The sequence below is a fragment of the Corvus brachyrhynchos genome, unplaced genomic scaffold, assembly GCF_000691975.1.
Source record: "Corvus brachyrhynchos isolate BGI_N302 unplaced genomic scaffold, ASM69197v1 scaffold200, whole genome shotgun sequence".
NCBI classification, from domain to species: domain Eukaryota; kingdom Metazoa; phylum Chordata; class Aves; order Passeriformes; family Corvidae; genus Corvus; species Corvus brachyrhynchos.
Window position 1 is genome coordinate 8543019 of NW_008236184.1, and position 19865 is coordinate 8562883.

At 40.6% G+C, this 19865-nt stretch overlaps 1 long non-coding RNA gene across 9 annotated transcripts in view; it reads right to left on the bottom strand.

Moving 5' to 3' along the window:
- Positions 1-18143, bottom strand: part of LOC108447289 — a 144811-nt gene extending 126668 nt beyond the window's left edge. For all 9 annotated transcript variants that reach the window (XR_001862762.1, XR_001862774.1, XR_001862772.1 and 6 more), the window contains exon 1: positions 18028-18143. This is a non-coding gene — a long non-coding RNA (uncharacterized LOC108447289). The remainder of the gene's footprint in view (positions 1-18027) is intronic.
- Positions 18144-19865: the final 1722 nt, after the last annotated feature.

Genomic DNA, 19865 nt, shown 5'->3' on the forward strand with positions numbered 1-19865 from the left:
TCAGTCCAAGGCTGCACTGGCACACCGGAGTGGAGCTGAGAGCGTGGCTTACCTTACATACTCATAGAAATACACACATCCCCCTCCCCAAGGGTCTTTTGTCCCCGAAAAAAACCCCTCTTTGACTAATTCTATGCTTTCAACTATCAACTGAATTTTTATGGATTTCTGCTGACATGTTTTATAATGTTTCAAAACATGGTAGGAAAGACAATACATGAAGTATGAACATCGATTGCTAGAAAATAATCCACAACGCAAGGTCTCTGGAAATTTATCAATAAAAGAAGCTCAGTGAAAATAGTTCTTCTTTAGAAGAAAACAGGGCTGCTTCTTTTAATCCATTTCTAAGACAATGCTCTTTTGACAACTATTGTTAAAATGCCTTTTCAATAGTTGTTACTCTAATTTCATTTCTATTCAGCAGGCCTAAACACAGTATATACTTTCAGAACAAAATTAGTAAAAATTTAATTCTGAACATAAAGGCATTTATGATTAATAACCTTTTATCGTGATGACTAATGGAAGACTTCCATGAACTCTGCAGTTTTGATTCCTTTGGGAATTTTAAGAGAGGGCACTTATATAAACATAGCCAAGTTGGCTTAGAAACTGAGCCAGAAATCGCAAAATCAGATTCAGTTCTATGGCCAAATCTAGAAATGTTATGATAATACTGAAACAAAAACCCTTGTGTCACCCTTCAGCATCTCAAAACCTCCAGAAAATGCCGTGATGGGCAGAACGACAGAGCAGAGAGGTCGAAATGGGATCTGTAAATGTTGAGGCTCATCTGCTCCCCCAGCCACTCCTTAAAACCGTCTGCCAGAATTATTGCCTTCCATTTGCTGCTCCATCAAACAATACAGGAGGCATCATTCAGCAAATCAAAGGTGTGTCTAACCCCTGAAGATAAACTCTATCCACAAGCCAGTTGATGCCCTCGTCATGCTGAGCCGATATTGAAAAACATTTCCCAGAAGAGCTCAGCCAGATTCTCAAAGCAAAATGCCTCAGCGTGGCTCAGCGCTGGCTGACTTGTGCTGGTGGGACTCCACTAATTTCTTTGGAACTGCATCAGCAGTAAAATCAAAGAAAACAGCGATAAATCAGATTTTTTTCTTTACCTTTGCCATCTCTGCTGCTGTGCTTTAGTGGCATAAATGATAAAAAAAAAAGGTGCAAATGTAATACTATCAAACATATGTGGAGGATGTGTTCCGTTTTCCACAAACAACATTTGTTTTATGAGCTGAGCTCCTGGAGTTACGTTCTTCATACAAAGGAAAAAAGGAACAGAAAAGGAATTGTGTGAGTTATTTGGCCATTTCTAACTTCACAAAAGTGCTTTCTCAGTTTTATATTTCAGGTTAGAAGGTAAATAAGATTTGAGAATATGGTAGTTTTTAAAAACCTCTACCCCAAAAGTATGAAGTGGATGGTCCACTGCAGGGAAGACATGCTACACTGATGAGACAAATCCCCTGGTTCAAGCAGGGTGCTCGGCTCCAGCCAGGACATCATTCCATTGTCTTTTAAGAAGATTTATTGCTATTCCGAAATAAGCTGTACACAAAGAAGCAGAAGAGTGATAGCAAAGAGATAAAAGTAGTCAAAGTCCTCAGTGTATTAATTCACCAATGCATTTTTTAAACACCTAACTTTTTTAGAATGCAAATGGCTACTCTGCTGGCACTTGGGATTCACGTTAAAATATCCTGCAGAATGTTCTTTTTTTTTTTTAACATGCTTAAAACCCAAGTAAAACAATATTCAGTGTATGTCTGGGGCCAGTTGTCATTTGTGGGGAGTAATGGGCTTCATTAATTTCATGGCTATCTGACATTCACTCCCTTCTTCCTTTGAATTCTGAATAGCAGTGGTTAAAATAATATTTTAAACTGCAAGTGTTGACCTTTCCGAGGTGGGTCCCTACCTCAGGGAAGGTGAAGGGCAGGTGTCCTGCTGAGATAATGTCACTCCTCAGCTTGCTGAAATCCACTGTGAAGAGCACTCGGAGTGTGACGTTATCCCAGCACGAGCCGTGCCCCCCGGAGTGCCCTACTGCTGGAATGACAGTGCTGAAAGGTGGTCAGAGGATGGCAACGAAGGGAAAGTTTTACATAGGGATGGTGGCTCGATGTAGCGCAGCTGGTTAAAATAATTAACAAATACCGAACTGACGGAACAACCAAAATTCCAATCCTACCCAGAGGACAGCTTCCAGAAAATGCCATGGGTACAATAATTCATCTAATATCTGGTCTAATATTCAATCCTTGAATCAGCTGCTGCAATCCTACACCAGTCAGAGCCATTCATATTAGAGTGAAATCTGCAAAACTTCATAAAAGTCAAGTGGATGTCAATGGGACTATCGTGAGCTATTATGGGAAATGTATTCAAGCTATGATACAATGCCAATGGACAATTCATGACTAAATTATTCGCTGTGATTTATTTGCCACCATATCTCGCTTTGTGGCAATCATGTGAGAGATTTTCCAGGTTTACAACTAGTCCTGGAACAAACACATGCTGCATTCGCATTTGAGATGGAGGGAATATCAAGACAATTTCTTAATCAAACTAACCCCAAAGTTCTTACCTTAAGGCCTCTCTCCAATATATTTCCTAGCGAAACAAATTACTACCGTCAAAGCCCTGTACCAGACCACAGGTGTGTGAGGAGGAGAGCTGGAAGGAGGGGAAAGGCACCCCACAAAGCTCAGGATGGAGTGCTGCCAACAAAAATGTGTGGCTGTTGAATTAGAGACACTTGTAGTGACCCAGTAAAGCCAGTCACTGTGGGCTAAACTTGCGCTCAAGCTTGCAGGGGCAGAAAGGGAGAAACAGCACCATTTTTACTGAGAAGTCTGGCTTTCTATTTTCAACCTGCCCTTCCTTTCTCAGCTATGGTACCTCCTCTCCAAGGAGGCATTTTGGCTGGCATTGAGACCCAATAGCTCCAACTGCAGCGCCAAACCTTTGGCAGCAGCCATGGGCACAGACAGCAAAATCCAACCCTCCTCCTCAGAGACAGGCAAGATCCGTATGGCTGAAGGTGCTAGCACTTTTCTAAACTGTTTTAGTCCATCTCTAATGGAAATCTAATGGAAATCATAAATTACTGAAAAAGGTCCACAGGTGCTGAAATTTACTACTGTGTTGACTGCTGGCAAGGTCTGAAAGTGAGGAACAATGCAAGATGTGCTAGGAAAATGAAATATTTATGACATTCATATTCTCCCTCAAGCTTAAAAAAAAGGCACCCAGCAAACCTTTTGCTTAGTGACCAAATAATAAAGCCAAAAAGTGAAAAACAAAACAAACGTGTGGAGAAAAAAGGAAAAAACCTTGACCCATGCAGGTGTTTTTAAAACTATCATTGCAAAGGGGATCTTTCTCATAGCAGGTCATGGGGTTTATTTATTTTATTATTTAGAGTATTGTAATTTTATCTGAGCGTAAGAATAAATTGGTCTCAATGAAGAGAACAACGGAATGGCTCATCATGTTAAACTCTGAATAATCAATGACATTTCTCAATATGCTATTCAGTACAGTACATTGTTAGATATTATATGCACAGAGAGGAAGTTGAGATAATTTTTCCCACAAGTAAACGCTTGCCATAGTTATAGTAGTTTGCATGAGACAGGAATGACTTGGAGCAAGGACAACAAAAAAGCAGGGGGGAAATTACACTACAGATTTGATCTGGCTTCCACAATCAGTTTGGCAATTGGTTTCTTTGGGAACAGCTTCAAGCCTTGCAAGAATTAATGAAAAATAAAGGTTGGCTTTGAGCAGGATCGGCACAAAAAATAATGTGAATGGCATGAAAGATTTTGATTTTATGCATTAGACATGGGCAGGGGGTGAAGAACAATCACTTCTAGATTTTCCAAATATGGAGTTGGATATGAACGTGGTGGCAGTCCTGTTTTAAAGAATTCACACCTAGTTGCACCTTGCAGGCTCCGCAATCACTCTGATGTCTACCATATGTGCAGAACGACAATTTAAAAAATGGGGTGACACAAAAGCTAGGATCTTTCTCATAAGGTGCAGATCTACTCCTATAACACACTTTGGCTTTTAACGCCAATTCTTTAAAGCTAAGCCTATGCTTGAGAGTCAAGGACAAGTTGGGTTTTATTCACAAAGATAGAAAGTGAGTACAAAGAGACAAGTAAATGACCCTGCCATCAAACCCAGATGCAGAGAGCCCGCGGGAGACTGTGTGTCCTTCAGATTGACCTGACTGTCCCTTCAAGCCCGAGAACATTTTGGATTATGACTCCTGTCTTCCTCTCCCTGGAATGTACCATACATGACAGATCAAGCCTGATTTCTAAATGACTCCACAAGAGGTCACCACAAGATGAACAAATTGTTGTCATGGATGTTGCAATGTCATTCCTTAAATTTCACAGATGTTGGTATCTATCTGCTGAATTGGACAGGAAGGACTTCAAGGGAAAAGTGGATGACGAGTCATCCTTGTGGCATCCGGCACCTCAGCAAGGTCAGAAAGGAAATGGGCTCAGAGCCTAATGATGTGAGTGATGTTATCTGTGTTTCACAGGATTGGCCTTCTATTCCTCGTGGAGTTGGGGCATTGAGAACGCACCTGCACCGTGAAACAGAGTGTGCCAGAGAGACACCCAAGTTAGAATGGTTTGAGCTACTTCTGAGAGTGAAAAAGCACAGCCACGTATGCAGAGAGCTCCAACACCTCCACTCGTTTGCAGCTGAGAGGCAGAACTAATGAACGTGTTGCTGCTGCAGCCACGCTGAGCCGGTGCCTCTGGCCGTGCTGTGAGACCACGCAGCTCTCCTGGGGGCCATGGGCTGTGCCATCCCAGTGCTCCTGGCGGGGACCAGCTGAGCCTCAGGGAAATATCATCGAACTCTGGTCTATCCACAAGCTGTCTCCTCCAGCCCACTGATAAACCCATCAAATTAAAATGAAGAGCAGGCGCTTGGTAAGAGTTCATGTTTTAGACAGCTTACTGAGAAACTGTTGGAGGTCAGAGTGACATTAATACCCCACAACCCAGGGACAGACTTGGAACTGGATGGAAACTTTCTCCAGCCCCCGCTCAGCAAAACATTTAAGTATAGACTCACCCAGAAGCATTACAGCTGGCTTATTCATACACTTCATATGGAGCACGGGAAAATACGTGCCTTTAAAAAAAAAAAAAGCACTGTCTGGGATCTAAAGAGACAGATAAACCAATATGTCCATTTCTGGTTTGCTTGTGACATTCGAAAGGTTCAGGAGCTGTGAAATTCTGAGTCTGGAAACCGTTTCCCAGTGCTGTTTTGTGTGCTGATTTGATTTGTACAAGGATCAGCCTGAGACAGGTCACGGAGAGCAAATCACTTTAGTAAGCTAAACAGTAGTAATAATTTTAAGTGCTATTTTCCCCTTGAGATTAATTTTATTTTCTAATATAACCAGAGGCCAGTCAGAGAAAGAGGAGAAGAGAATGACATTTTCCTGGATCCTAAAAGAAAGCTTAATGATGGAGAGGGGGTTCAAAGATAATGGAAAACGGGGAAAGGCAACTGTAATAACACAGGAAGACTTTACATTTATGGCGGATGAAATTCACCCTTATGTACAGGGCTAGGACAAGGATCATAAAGTTTAAATGTTTACCCAGCACAGAGGTGGATTTCACCCCTGGTTACTTGTCTGTCCTCCAAGTCTGCACACACAGAGCTGAGAAAAACAGAGCCATAGCCCAGGATAAGGCTCTCAGACCAGCAGGCTAACACAACACTGTTTCTATTTTATGCACAAAGCAGAAGTGTCAAAGATGTACTAAATAACAAAGACTGCTTTAAGGATGTCAATAGACAGGTGTGCGTATAAAGAGAGAAGAGGAAAAGTGGTTTGGAATAAAATAAACCAAAAAAATCAGCAAGAATGTCTTTCCTCCTGTATGATGTTACATGGATGAACTACAAAGGTCCAGGCAGCCTTTCCCCAGTCGCTAAAAAGAAGCTTTTTCCCAAAACCCAGCAGAAACTCTGACTTCTCCAGACAAAAAGGACAGTGACTGATCCCTGGGTGTAGCAGCCCAATTGCATCCATTCTCCGTGTGCTTCATTCCTGCAGGATGCATTTCCACATCTTCATTCTTCATAATGTCTCACCCATGCCCATTTACAACTTCCCATATAAACACAGACACTTCCTCAAAACATTATTTAAGTCCATTGTTTGCCAGCACTGTCACAAACTGTGTTCAAGAGTTGACTAATAATTTGCAGAAAAATCTTACAGCAACTGTAGTTTGTGTGGTCCTAAAGTTACAAGCAAACAAATAATTTCAAATGAAGAAATCATGTATTTCCTGTAGTTAGGCGTTCTCTAACTTTAAATCAGCTTCCAACAGATATAATGAAAAACTCTTAGTAGCTTCTGTGGGGTGTGGACTGTGTTCTATGGCCTTTTAGAAAAACAGCCATGTTAAGTTCATCAAAAGCCTCTGCAAATCGATGCTGATTTGGGTAAAATGCTGAATGAGAAGAGTAAGGATCAGGATAATTTTGTAAAAGGCAATATTACTTTCTAAAAGACACTATTGTATTTCTACCTTTCTTTCACATTTCTTTAGATATTGAAGATGAAAACGGCAGAATAAAAAGTGTAAAATGTTGTGAATTAAATTCAAGCCTTTTTTATTTAAAGGAAAAGAAGCCAAAACAGGAACATGTATCACAAACTCAGACTTCCAGTTTAGGAGGAGGTAGCTTTGGCTTTTATTTCTAAACTTTAAAACAAAACAAAAGAACAAAAAAACCCAAACATATTTATATAATCTTGAAACTGAAAATCTAAACCCAGCCTAAGTAATGGAACTAAAGCTCATCTGCATGTTCAGCTCCTGAGTTGCCTCCTCTGAAACTCCCTCTGGATTGTCCGTAAGGCAGCACAGCCATGGAGGATTAAACGTTAATCAAACACCAACTACAGTTTTAATCTTGCAGGCACTTACATACATAAAAAACTTCCTACATGCAAGTAGCCCTTTTGAGTTCAAAGCATGTGCTTTACCTATATGAAGTTATTTACATGCACAAGTGTTTGCAGGTTCAAGGCCTATAACCTGAAAAGCACAATAATGTTTTCAATAGTCCCTCTTGAGCTACTCCATGGCAGTTTACTCTGGGAAGGGAAGGAGTTTCTGAGTATCTATCGTTCTAACTAGTGTTCTTCATCCAGGCTCTCTCTGATTCTTCACAACTCACCAGATTTAAAAATATGGTATTTTGTACAACTGTTTTACTGGAGATGCAAAGCATATGGTAAATTTTGAGTAAACTGTGTGCCCTTCCCTAGAGAAAATAAATTTAAAAATAAACCTGCTATAGAGTCTATAAAAAGGCATCACATTTACAACACACAACTAAGTCACTGCTGCACAATACAAAAAAATTAAGACAGCTTGAACGAATACAACTTTCCTAAGCAAACTAGGGGAAGTACAGGGAATTGGTGCAAAAGAAATCTAAAAATCAAAGTGACATTGTTAGCACTAAATTTTCCCTCCATTAAAGTCTCTTATTGTCATGTTTATCCTCCAAACTGTCCTCCCTGCATCCAAAATGGACCAGTCTGCCTCACTTAGGAGTTGATTCAGCAGCAGGATCTACAGGGATGCACATCTGCCATGTTGTGAAGCCCAGTTCTTTTCCCATACAAAATGCTCTATAGATGGCAATTTTTTTCCTCCGGTACTAAATATAATGTGTCCTGCAGTGGAACTTGGCAGCTCCTTAGCATTGTACAGCAATTACCAGGAAGAAGGGAAGAACACCATAATTTCCAAATGAAAGAATGGGGAATTAGATGAGCATAATGTAGTTCTCCACTGGAATAAGGATGGGATGCTGGAATTCTATGGCATATTTTTACATATACAAATGGACTCTTCTGATTTCGGAGATGCTCAGAGCAGCATAAATAGTCTTTTGTCAACTAAAAATCAGCCCGTTCCTGAAGTCAAAGGAGTTTCCACTACCTGAAGAAAAGACTTTGTATTTCTTGTCATAAATATCTTGCTTGGAATTGGAGAGCATGTTGTAAAGAGGGAAATAGAACAGAGCTGATAAATAAAGCAAAATATACTGCGCCAGCCATTTAGATTGCCCCCAAAGCAACTCCTTTCTCCTTTTCTCCTGAGCTTGAGCCTACATGAGAAAAGAGTGACCCCTCATTAATACCCTCCTTACAGACTGCTTATTGTTTTTACTTGTTTTATTTCCTTGCACTTGGAAATAGAAGCAATAAATTTCCAGGGAAATGAAACTCACTTATCAGATTTTCCAAGCATCAAGTTTCATATTAGGAAAGGGAAGGGAAAAAAAAAAATCATTCTAAGGGGACTTGGTACAGCTGTAAACCAATATGTGGAAGCTGTATCAGAGAATAAACCCTCCTGGTAGACTCCCTGTTATAAGCCTCAAGTTTCAGTCAGAAATTTTCTTGAAAGGGCCAACAAATTTACAGGGCAAGTATTTAGTGATTCACAATCCAGGCCCCTCAAATCAAATCAATGTAACTGACATTTAATAAGATCAAATATGGTCATGTCTGAAACAAAACGTGGATGGGCAGTGATTGTCTTTCACAAACCATCTTTACCAGATTTTTTTTTTATTTTTCCTTCCAACAAAGTTGTTTTCTTTTTTTTTAATCTAACACCCCGATGGGAAAAACAGGAATAAGAAATTTCCCAATTGAAAAAGTTCTGTTCACTCCTCAAAAATGTTTCAACTTTTTTTCATGTTTTCTAATAGACAGGTATTTTCCCTAATGCAAGTTCACTAATCACTGCCCAGTTCTCTTTCTCAGTGCCCTTCCAACTGACCTTGCTGAGAATTCACCTCGCACAGAGACCAGGACAGGGTCAGGCTGACAGAGAAAATCTTGGACCAGGCTCTACCACCAATTATCACATTATAAATCAAGATTAGTACCACAAAATTTAGTGCAATGGGTCTAGAATTAAATCTCTCCAGCAAGAACTTAGTTCACACAGAGAAATCCTTCCATGGGGGTAAATATCAATGCTGGGGAAGGGGGTGCAGGGCAAGGCTGTTTCAAACCACTGGCCAAAGTGAAAGGAATTTAGAAGCTTTTAAAACTCATTTTAAAAGGCCGTGTCTGGCATAAAAAATTCCTATTGCTTGTGTTTATGCACAATTCTACACAGTGATAGAGAACCAGAGAACGAAAGAGTTGTCAAATCCCTGAGCACACGGGAGCACAGGAGCACGGGGAGCAGGCAGGGATGCAGGCAGGGATGCAGGCAGGGTCACCTCTGCCAGCAGCTTTGCCTGCAGCACTTTATTCCCCGACACCCGGGACTGACCGGGCTTCTGCCTCCGAGCAGCTCTTCCAGACTGTCAGGCAAGCCTTAAATACTACATCAAAGTTGCTGTTAGATTCCACCGAGGAGACACTTCAATGTGTCCCAATCAGGCCTTAATCTTTAAGTGCTGTTTTTTCTCTCTCTCTTAAGGATCATGCTGGTTTTTCCCTCTCCCCAAGAGCTCTAGCTGAGCCAAAGCAAGCATCGCTCAGCCATCAAAACAAGCCAGAGCAAAATAATCCCTTTTTTTTTTCCTGATGACTACCACGAGGAGGCACTGCAGCCTGCTTTATGGAAGGAATTTTTTAATTATTAAAAAAAAAAAAAAAAAAAAAAAAAAAAAAAAAAAAAAAGAGGCAGGAAAGAAAAGAGAAGAGGAGAGGGAGGAAAAAAAAAAAAAAAGGAACTAGCCACCCTGGTGAAGTGTCTATTCGACACCAGCACAGCTCTGGTGTCATTCCCTATTTAATGGCTGTCAGTGAGGGGGAAAGACAACGTGGTGGGTAATTAAAACCAAATTGCAGGCAGGAGATGACTGCAGAAGGATGATATTGTCATTAATACTGATTTAACATGCACCTGGGTAAGGTGAGAGAGTGCAGCTAGGGAAATCGCAAAGGCACCAGGGCTGCCTAATTTAAAGATGTAGGGTTTCCAGCCAAAGCATGTTTAAAACCCGAATAAAACCATCATATTATGACAGCGGATATAAAACTGAAACAAATGTGCTACACATGTCTGTTAAAAAGGAAAAACTCTCCAACCCTGTGTTCACAGCAAAGCAAGCACTGCGTCCTCTCTGAAGTTCAAAAGTATTTTTTTAAAGAAGGGTTTTTGTTGGGTTCTCTCATATCTTGGTTTCCAATGTGTCCGGTGCTTCCTCTGCTTTTACAAAGCTGACTGACAAGAAGGGATCTTTGTTAGATGGAGGGGGAAAAAAGAAACCCACTGAAAAATCCAGTCTGTCTCACAGAAAAAAATTCTGCTCCATTAATATTTCAGGGAGTAAAGATCCCCCACCTCACATTTAGTGCAGGACTGTGGTACAATTCATTTGTGAAGAAAGGAAACTGTGGACTAGCTACTGAGACAGGAGATAAAACAAGGAAAGTTTGTAAATGATAGCATGTTTCAGACTCCAGAGTTTTGTGTCATTCCAGTCCTGACCGGCTTCGTTCCCAAGGCTCAATCCCAGATCCAGTAGGGCTGGGTAAATCTTGTTGTCTGCCCAGCATATTGCTAAATGCAATGTACATCAGCAGCTCTTAATTATAAATTCAGCTACTGGACTTTTCCTTAGTGAAACAACGCAGTTCAAATCTTTAAAAAAAATTTTATGACACCTAAAGGTGAAAAAGTATATTTTACAAAACCTATACTCCTCCCCCCCTCTTTTTAATTTTTTTTCTTTCTGAGAATTCACTCTCTGGACATCACATCAAGTTAAAATAACTGAAAGGGGGGGTTGCAGCCTTCACAGGAAACATATTCTTATACAGGAAAATGTTCAAACTACAGCTGAAATTGGGGTATGAACTGATAAATCTCCTTTTAGTTTAATTGTAAATGAAATGTGTTTATGGAAATGACCACCTTTCTATCTTACTCTTGAAAGCTGAGTCATTAAAGAAATCATGAAGATATACACACGTTCCAGAGAGAAAACATATTCAAAGGCAAGACATCAAATGAAAAAAAAAAAAAAATTAAAGGCAAAATAAAAATAAAGGCAAAGATAAAAGAGCTCAGGTAGAAAAAAATAAGGGTGATGGGTCCTGACCCAAAGGCTGTTGAAATCCACAGCGAAGTTCTAAAAATTCAGTAGACTTGATCAAACTCCTAACAGACATTATTATGACAGGATTTCACTGTTTCATTTTCCCTTTTGCAAGAATCTGAAAGGTACAATTAGACTTTTAATTAAACCGCAGAAATGTTTGTCACCTTCTGACGATTTGCACGATTTTTTTACAATTCACAATTACCTGTGAATTCAATACTCCTCTTCCTCTCTCCACTCCCAGCGCTGCAAACAGGGACCAGCAAGCTGTCCCTCTGCTTGGGGGCTGCTGCTTTTGGGGGCACGAGCGGGTTTGCAGAGTTGGCTGGCGGGAGAGAGTTCGGAAAATGCTCATTTCCAGAGGGTGCTGCAAAAGGAGTTCAGCTCCGGGTCAGATCATACGCAGACACCTTGAAAGGTAGGTGTCAAGTATGCGGGATTCGCAAACGCACCCATGAAAGGAGGGCGAGGGGCGGCACACGCGGAGCCGAGGGACCGAGCCGCCTGCCCGCGGTGCCCGGCTGTGCCAGCGCCCGGCCACGACACGGCCCCGGTGCCACCGGCCCCGCTCCCTGCTGCAGAACCGGGATAATTCACCACCTTGCTGGGGGGCAGCAAAGATAAAGGCATCGCTCTCTGGAAAAGCACTCCGATTTCGTGACAAGACAGGCAGCGAAGGACCCAGGCAGGCAGGTGCTGTTTCTCCCCGGGCTGGACGCAGAACAGACAAGCTGCTAGAAACGACTGGCAGAAGAACACGAGATCTGCCGAAGTCAGTGTGAGTTTCACTGACTTGTACCGAATAGACTTGGAAAACAGCTTCAGTATCAACAGTTTCTAAATTAAAACCTGTTTAGGTGATCATCAGATCATGCACTTGCTTGCCTGTTTCACCCGAATTATCTTTTTCCCCATATCCTAAAAACTGCAACTCCAGTGACACTCACAAACAACATATGTTGGTCTGATGAACATAACATCAGCTTTTTTTTTTCCCTGTGTGTCTGTGTATGAATATTTTATGGCTCAGTATTTTCCAGATCCAAGATCAGAATTCAGCTATCAATTTTCTGGACCATGACACTCCATTTTCTTAATTGATAGTAATTTAAAAATCAAGTGACTTATTTGCAGTCTACTTTCTTGTTTAAGAAAAAAAGGAAGCAGACATCTTTATAATAGCTGCCTAGAGAAATGTCATGACAAATTGCAGCATAGATCAGAAATACTACTTAGCAAAGAGCTTAATACAAGCAGCTTAATACATAAATACGAAAAACTACGAGCAGGATAAAAAAAATAGAATCCTAATCTCTTTTGCTCAACTTTGAAATCTCTAAGGCCCACATCCTAAAAAACCTCAGTGCTTTATTTTACGATCACAAGGAGCCCTCCTCAAGTTAGTAACTTTAATAAAGTACATGCATGAAAATCCACTGTGATAAGACCTAAGTCCATATTCTAGTTGGGAATATTGGTTGCATTTTTCCCTTTCTGTTCCTTCTTTTCTCTCACTTATAAAATACATATTCTGTTATGATTTCATCTGTTTAAATAAAGGGATTCAGATAAACTACTTCCACTACTGCATCAAAGCATGATCTAAACATTTGGATATGAACCAATTAAATTCTCCTTTTCACTTTGAAAAACTTGCCAGAGGAATAGCTTTCTTTCCATATTAGTTGTTTGAGAGTTAGGGGGATTTTCTCCGTATTCAGGTCCCTATAATAAAACCTATCCAAGGACAGTTAATTTGGAAATTTTTAGGGTTTTTTTAATATAAATAAAATAGATTATGTTGTAATTTCTTTTATGACACAAGGTTAAAGCATAAGAGCGTCTAATATTTTTTATGTTTGGTTCACTCTAAATTCAGAGAAAAAATCCAGAGAAAAAAGTCGCTTTCCAAATTCTGTCATCTCTGCGCTTACAAACAAAGGGAGTTATATGCAATAAGCTCTGTGCTAACAAGGCTTCAGGTACCAAAAAAGAAAGTTGTGTGATCCTCAAGTATCCCCAGATAAGGAAGTGATCAGTCTTCAAAGCAACTGATAATTCACGGACAGAAAACAACAATGCTCAACCCAATAAAAGCAGCTCTTCTGCAGCGAGTTGGAAATCTGACCCCATTCCCAATAGCTGACTGCAATAAAGCACAGAAAATCATGAAGCAGCTACCTGACACTTAATACTGGGTTATTATTAGAAAACTATTTTCTTGCGGAAAAAAGAAAAAAAAAAGTAATTTTCTTGTACTGCTACAAGGAAAAGGCAAATAACATCTCTTTCACCTTTTAAAAATACTAATGCCTCTATATTGAGTTTATTTGCAGTTGAAGTAAGAAATACATGGGACAAAGCTTCCCTAGGTGCAAAGTGATAGTGCTCTGTGGGCTTCAGTGTAGCTATTTTCATTTATTCTAGGTCTGGACCTGGCAGAGGAATTTTTAATTTTTTTTTTCCCCCCCTCGGAAAGGTAACAGCTGCCAGCAGCAAACCCAGAAACATGCAGTTTCTGTTATATTTTGCTTTCAGATGAAATGGAATGTCTTCGGGGAGCCCAGAGGCATGCTAATGAGACAGGTTCAATGGAGATGGACACACTGAGGCAGCACCTTGGCCCCTGCTCTGGCTGCCCTGCGTGCGGAGCACGGCTCAGCGGCTGGAGAGGTGCCCTAAGGGGGGCATGGGAGGATTTCCATTGCACAGGGATTCTTGCTTATGAACTTTCATTAACACAGGGTTAATTTCTAAGGACACTGAAGAGTCAAAATGTCTTGCAATTGTTCCAGGACTGCTACACAGGGCCATTTTTTATACAAAAAAAAAAAAAAAAAAAATTATTTGGATTCATGCAAATGTATTTTGTTTGCAAAGGGGAATACTGAATGTTGGACTTGTTTTAACTCAGCAAATACTGTAATATTAATGTATTCACTGAGTGGATTAGGAAATTTATCTTGTAATTTGTTGCTGCTACTAGTTGTCATTTTTGATTCCTGGAAAAATGAAATAAGATTTAACTTCAAAAAGTTCTTATACAAAAAAAAAAAAAAAAAAAAATTATTTGGATTCATGCAAATGTATTTTGTTTGCAAAGGGGAATACTGAATGTTGGACTTGTTTTAACTCAGCAAATACTGTAATATTAATGTATTCACTGAGTGGATTAGGAAATTTATCTTGTAATTTGTTGCTGCTACTAGTTGTCATTTTTGATTCCTGGAAAAATGAAATAAGATTTAACTTCAAAAAGTTCTTCTTTATTATCTAATTAAATAAAGGTGGCAGATTAATTGACTAATTGGTGCTCATGTATAGATGGAGACATATGGAAAGGATTTAAGATTAGACATATGGAAAGGATTTCTAAGATCTGTAAGACTGTGAGCAGCATTTTATCAGATGTTTTGTATACAACACGTGACCTGCACAAAATGCTGCATTCAGCATATACGCCAGATTCATAAATGGGTACATCTGAAATTCAGCCTCGTGGACATATTCACAATCAGCAAAGATGCAGACTAGTAATTCCATTTTGGACACAAACCCGGCAACAAGGAGGAATCTTAAATACATACTAAAATGCCATAATAAATAGTGATTTTTAATTTTTTTTTTCTTTTTTAGGGCCAGACCCTACCATTCATACTCACACTGAGTTATACACAAACACTTGAAAAATACCCATTCAAGCGGGTGGCAGCACGAAAGTGCCAGACTCTGAGTAAGATCTCAGCTGGCTGAGTTTAACGTGCACACAGAGGGACAAGGAGGGAAGGTATGGGGATTTAAGCCACTCCATTTCAGTATTAATTCACAGGGAGGTGGTCTAGACAGCGGAACTCAACGCCACAATGTACACACAGGCCAACAGATACAACCACGCTCGCAGCAAAAAAAAGAAAAAGACTGAGTCAGAGAAGCCTTGCAAGAGAAAAACAGTTACATTTTGTTAGGTTAATGGGTTGCAATATCCCTGCCACATCTGCAATGGTTTTAGAGGATTTATACCTGTAGTGAAGCAAATGACCGCATTGCATTATCGTCTTTCAAATAAATACAATATATTCTTGAAATACTGCTTTGGTCAAATGCCTGGGATTCTTGTTCAACTCCAGCAAAGATTTTGACTACAACTCAGAATTGCAATGCCTCTTTGGGAATTATAATAGAGCAACTTGCTACAAGTAAAAAGGTGGATGCTTTTACTCCCAAAAGAAAGAAAAGGTCTATGTCATCGCTACCCTGAAAATGACATTTGAACTTGGGATTTGTGTAAATGTAGTGATGAAATCTTGAAACACTGTAAGAATATATCAGCTAGAGAACCCTTCACAAGGGGCAAAGTCAGTAAAGATGGCACTCTGTGTAAAGTTATCACCTAGAAAAGGCAGTTTTTTTACTCCAATAGAGGTAGAAAAAGCCAGCAGTCACCCTACAGCTCATGGAGGTGCCAATGTTGGAAGAGACAGGCTCTCTGACTACACTGAGAAGAAACCCTATTAATATTTTTTAAAATTCCTGACATGAAATAGGAATTGCCTCCATTCATGATCTTGGAGCAGTCACAGCTCTGGAATTAGTATAATTTCCTACAGCCTTATCCCAATACCCCTGAGGAGTTTTGCATGCCATGATACCAAAGCAACTCAATTTTCAGCTCCTGGTGCAAATGGCCCATAAATAAGGAACGATTTGAAGACACTGGTTCAGTTTATCCTCTGGAACGTGGGTACCCCATTATTCTGACAGCACCATTCCATGTTTACTTAACCCAGCTGGGATAGTAACTCTTAGTCAAAATATGCCCAGGTACCCACAATGCCCACAAATAATGAATAAGAAATTTGAAGATACTGATACTTTCCCTCAATTTATTTTTCTGGAAGTAGCAAAATATCCCAGTTTGTAAAAGTTAAAAGCCTTAACACTTCCTAATCCTAACCATAACCTTAACCCAGCCCCAGCCCCTGGGAACCTAGGCCTGGGAACCCAGTGCTGCCTGCAAATCAAAATTCCTTCAAAGCTCCTGATACTTTGCTCTTGTTTTATCTCCAGGAATTTGCTAAGTCCCACACTGGCTGCTGTCTCCCTGTTTTTTCTACTGCACGGCCTCACTCCAGCTGAAAGCAGACAACACCACCAGGTTTCCCTCCCAGAAACTGGGACATCCCCCAGCGTGTGACACTAAGCACTTCTGACCCCAACCCTACTCTAACCTAACTAAGCTTGGGAACTGAAGAGAGACTCACAGATTAGTCACGCTTTTTGGTCACCTGTCTGAAAGTTGCAAAAGACCACTGCCCCTCCTGCACTACAGACCCCAAAACTGGACCTTATTCCTAACCTTAGGTAGGCATGGGAAACATCTGCCAGCCTCCAGCACAGAATGGGAGAGCAGACAGAAGAAAAAACAGGGGTTCAATCCAGCATGTCCAGAGCAGGGCTGATTATGGCAAACCTTTTATTAAAAGCATCTCAGATTGTATATTAAATAATTTAGTAGCGCTTACTTTAGGAAATCTAAGAAAACATGTATAAACTAGTCTCATAAAAACCTAATTTTATGTAGTGAACAGTGTGTGCCAATTTTCTTATGGTTAGTAAGAGTATAAAGCATCTCAATACACTGTGAGGGACTGAAACAGGCAAGCTACATACAAAAGTACACTAATAATACTGTTAATAATATCTGCTTACTACTTATATAATAACTAATGGAGGAAAGGGGAAATATGCGTTGGGAAATCCTCTTATTTTTGAAAGGTTATAACCCAGCCTTCATGCTCACTTTCACGGTAAGCCCAAATTTCCTTCTCAATCCTACACTTAAAACAAGAGAGAAGTAAAAGATTGAATCAAGACTGTGAGTTCAGAGAAATACTGTATACATTAAAATAAGAATTAATAATGCCTCAGAGGATCTTAAAAACTGTTGACAGACCCATGTGTCCCCCTATCCAGATTTGTTCGTGTGTGTTGTTTCCAAATGTGAGATTTAACTGTGTCAGCTACCAACTCATATTTTTCTTATTTTCTGTCACGTGCATCAGCTGGTCCTTTCCTCTAACAAAGGAAGCACAAATTGTCGTGGAGGTGACTCACTAGAAATACGTCTTAAAGATGAGTTTGGTGAAAAAAAAAATAGAAAAACATTGGAAAAACAAAACTGTCCCTGCTATAGTCATGTTCTCTGATGTTGCAGAACTCGGTGTTTTCCTGCAATCCCACCCAGGTTGCCCATTCCCAATTTACAGGGCCCGCACGCCTCCCCATGCAGCAGCTGCGGCAACTGAAAGTAATTATCACTCCAGACACAATAAGGTGTTAAAGGTAGTGGCAAGCATTTTGTGCAAAAAGAAAAAAAATTAGGAAAAGGGAACCTGATGAAAGGAGATTAGTGTCTGTTAGTCTTTTGGAGAGGAACAGGGGAAAGCAAAGAGGGGGAGCGAAATAATAAATAACCCCAATCCTTAGGGAATACTTGCATATGTGGCAGACAATGAAATAAAAGTTTTCTTTGAAGAGTGAGTTCCTTTTCGGATGAAGTAAGCGGCACCAAAACGAAATCACAGAGTTATGTTACAGCTGATGTATAACTGATCAAAAGAGCAACAGGATGGAGTTAAGAGGCTGAGAAAAAGAGAATTAAACCAAAACATACTTCTTTGGAAAACAACCTACAGTACCCAGGGAATGGGAATAGCCACTGCCGGGCAGCTCGAAGAGGCTCTATCTAAGGAGCAGCCTGGCAGCCTGTTCAATACCTGTCCTGAGCTTCTTTGGGGGGTGGGAGGGAAAGGGAAGAGACAGCACACGCGGGAGGGAAGATCTTACTGGAGAAGTTGTCAGAGGCAAGGCAGGGAGGGCACGGAAGAATATGAGTTCGCTCCCAGGAACGGCAGAGAGGTCGGATCTGTTCTGGCTCTCTGTCTCTTTCCAGGGGATCTAATTTGCAGTGAAGCCCCTGGGACTCCTGTCTCCGGCACTGGTAGGAATGAGATCACAGCCTGAGTATTTGTTCTACATTTTCCAAGAAAGTAGAATTTAGTGCAGCAAAGGACTCCCATAAGGATCTCTGTGAATGACTCAGGTACACACACACCGAGAAATGTGCGGGAGCTGTAGAGGGAAGGGATTTTTTTTAGCTTTGTTACATTTCTGCAAGGGGTACAGGTTTATTTATTTATATAGGTAATAGCTGCTCATTCTGATCCTACTTTCACCAGTTTTTTCTCTGAAGTAATTCCACTGATGATTTAATGCCTGCTGAATTGATGGTGGGGGTATTCCCAGCCTTTCCAGGCATGGTCGGCTCTGCTACGGGGCAGTGTCCAGCAGCTATAGATGAAATCGGTGATAACCCCTTCGGCTAGCACAAAAACCTGGAATACAGGCTGTAATCAAGAATATCCAGTCTTTTCAGTGAGTAAACCCACACTTTAGCTGTCTACCTCCTAATTTCTGTGGTAAGTTCTGGATGCTGATCAGTCTCCTCTTTATTTAGCGAAGCACAATTAGAATCTGACACAGAGCAATGTGAAATATTTTCAAAGAAATTGCACCCAACTCGTCTTCTTTGACAGAAGCTTCCAATTCAACAGAGCTCAAAGCTAAAAAATAGAGAAATTGCAGTCTATGGAGCATTCAAAGCAAGGACCGGTTTGTACAGCTGTAAACTAATGTACATGTTTTCACAGAGATTTTCTGCATTTGAATAGCTCTGGCTTCAAGCTACACAAACCTTTCCACTTGTCTTTTGTACTGGAGATTTTTGAATGCTGTAAAATCCCCAGCTTTGGAAATGTGACCAGTTACAAATTTAAGTGAAGAGTCATGATTTGGTTTGGTTTTTGTTCACAAATCCCTGCAAACCAAATGACACCCTTATTGGCAGAGCAAAATAACCTCTCCAGTGCCCCTTGCAAAACATCTTCCAGCCTCATGGAGCCAGAAATTAGCTCAGATGTTCCAGAGTAAAAAGAAAAAAAACCACCCAGGGCCAACTGGAAAGCATCATCACATACAGCAGAGCAGGCCTGCAGCATCGACTCTGATGTGTCCTTGACACATCTTCTCTCTAGGTGGTAGAAGAAAGGTGCTATCAACAGGTGACTAAGGAAGGGAGAGGCAACATATGTGCATAAATATATATATACCACACATGGAAGTCTAGTGCTTCCTGACCCAACTTTCAGCTGCTGCCTGCCTTATTTCTAGCTACTTCCTTGATCAAAAGTAAGATGATACATCACCTTAGCAGGCACTCAGCTGCAACTGAAGCAGGACGATGCTCCTTGGACTTCTTTTGGGAGTATAGGAATCTACTGATTACACTGTTCCTTTAGAAGTTTGTTCCTTCAGTCGAAATCCCCCCTCATTTCCTCCACCCACTGTTGAATCTCTGTAGCAAGTGCCAGAAATTAATTAGTATGTATTGGGACAACAGGATGTGGCACTTGGGGACATGGTTTAGCGGTGGACATGGCGATGCTGGGTCAGTGGTTGGAATTTATGATCTCAGAGGTCTTTTCCAACCCTAAAAATTCAGTGGTTCTAAACACAAGCTAATTGTTGCTTGTGTCACTACACAGCATTATCAGTTCAGTTCATTTCCATATCACTGGTGCTAGAATTTTATGGGATAAATCAGTCAGATATGCCATATTCAATGG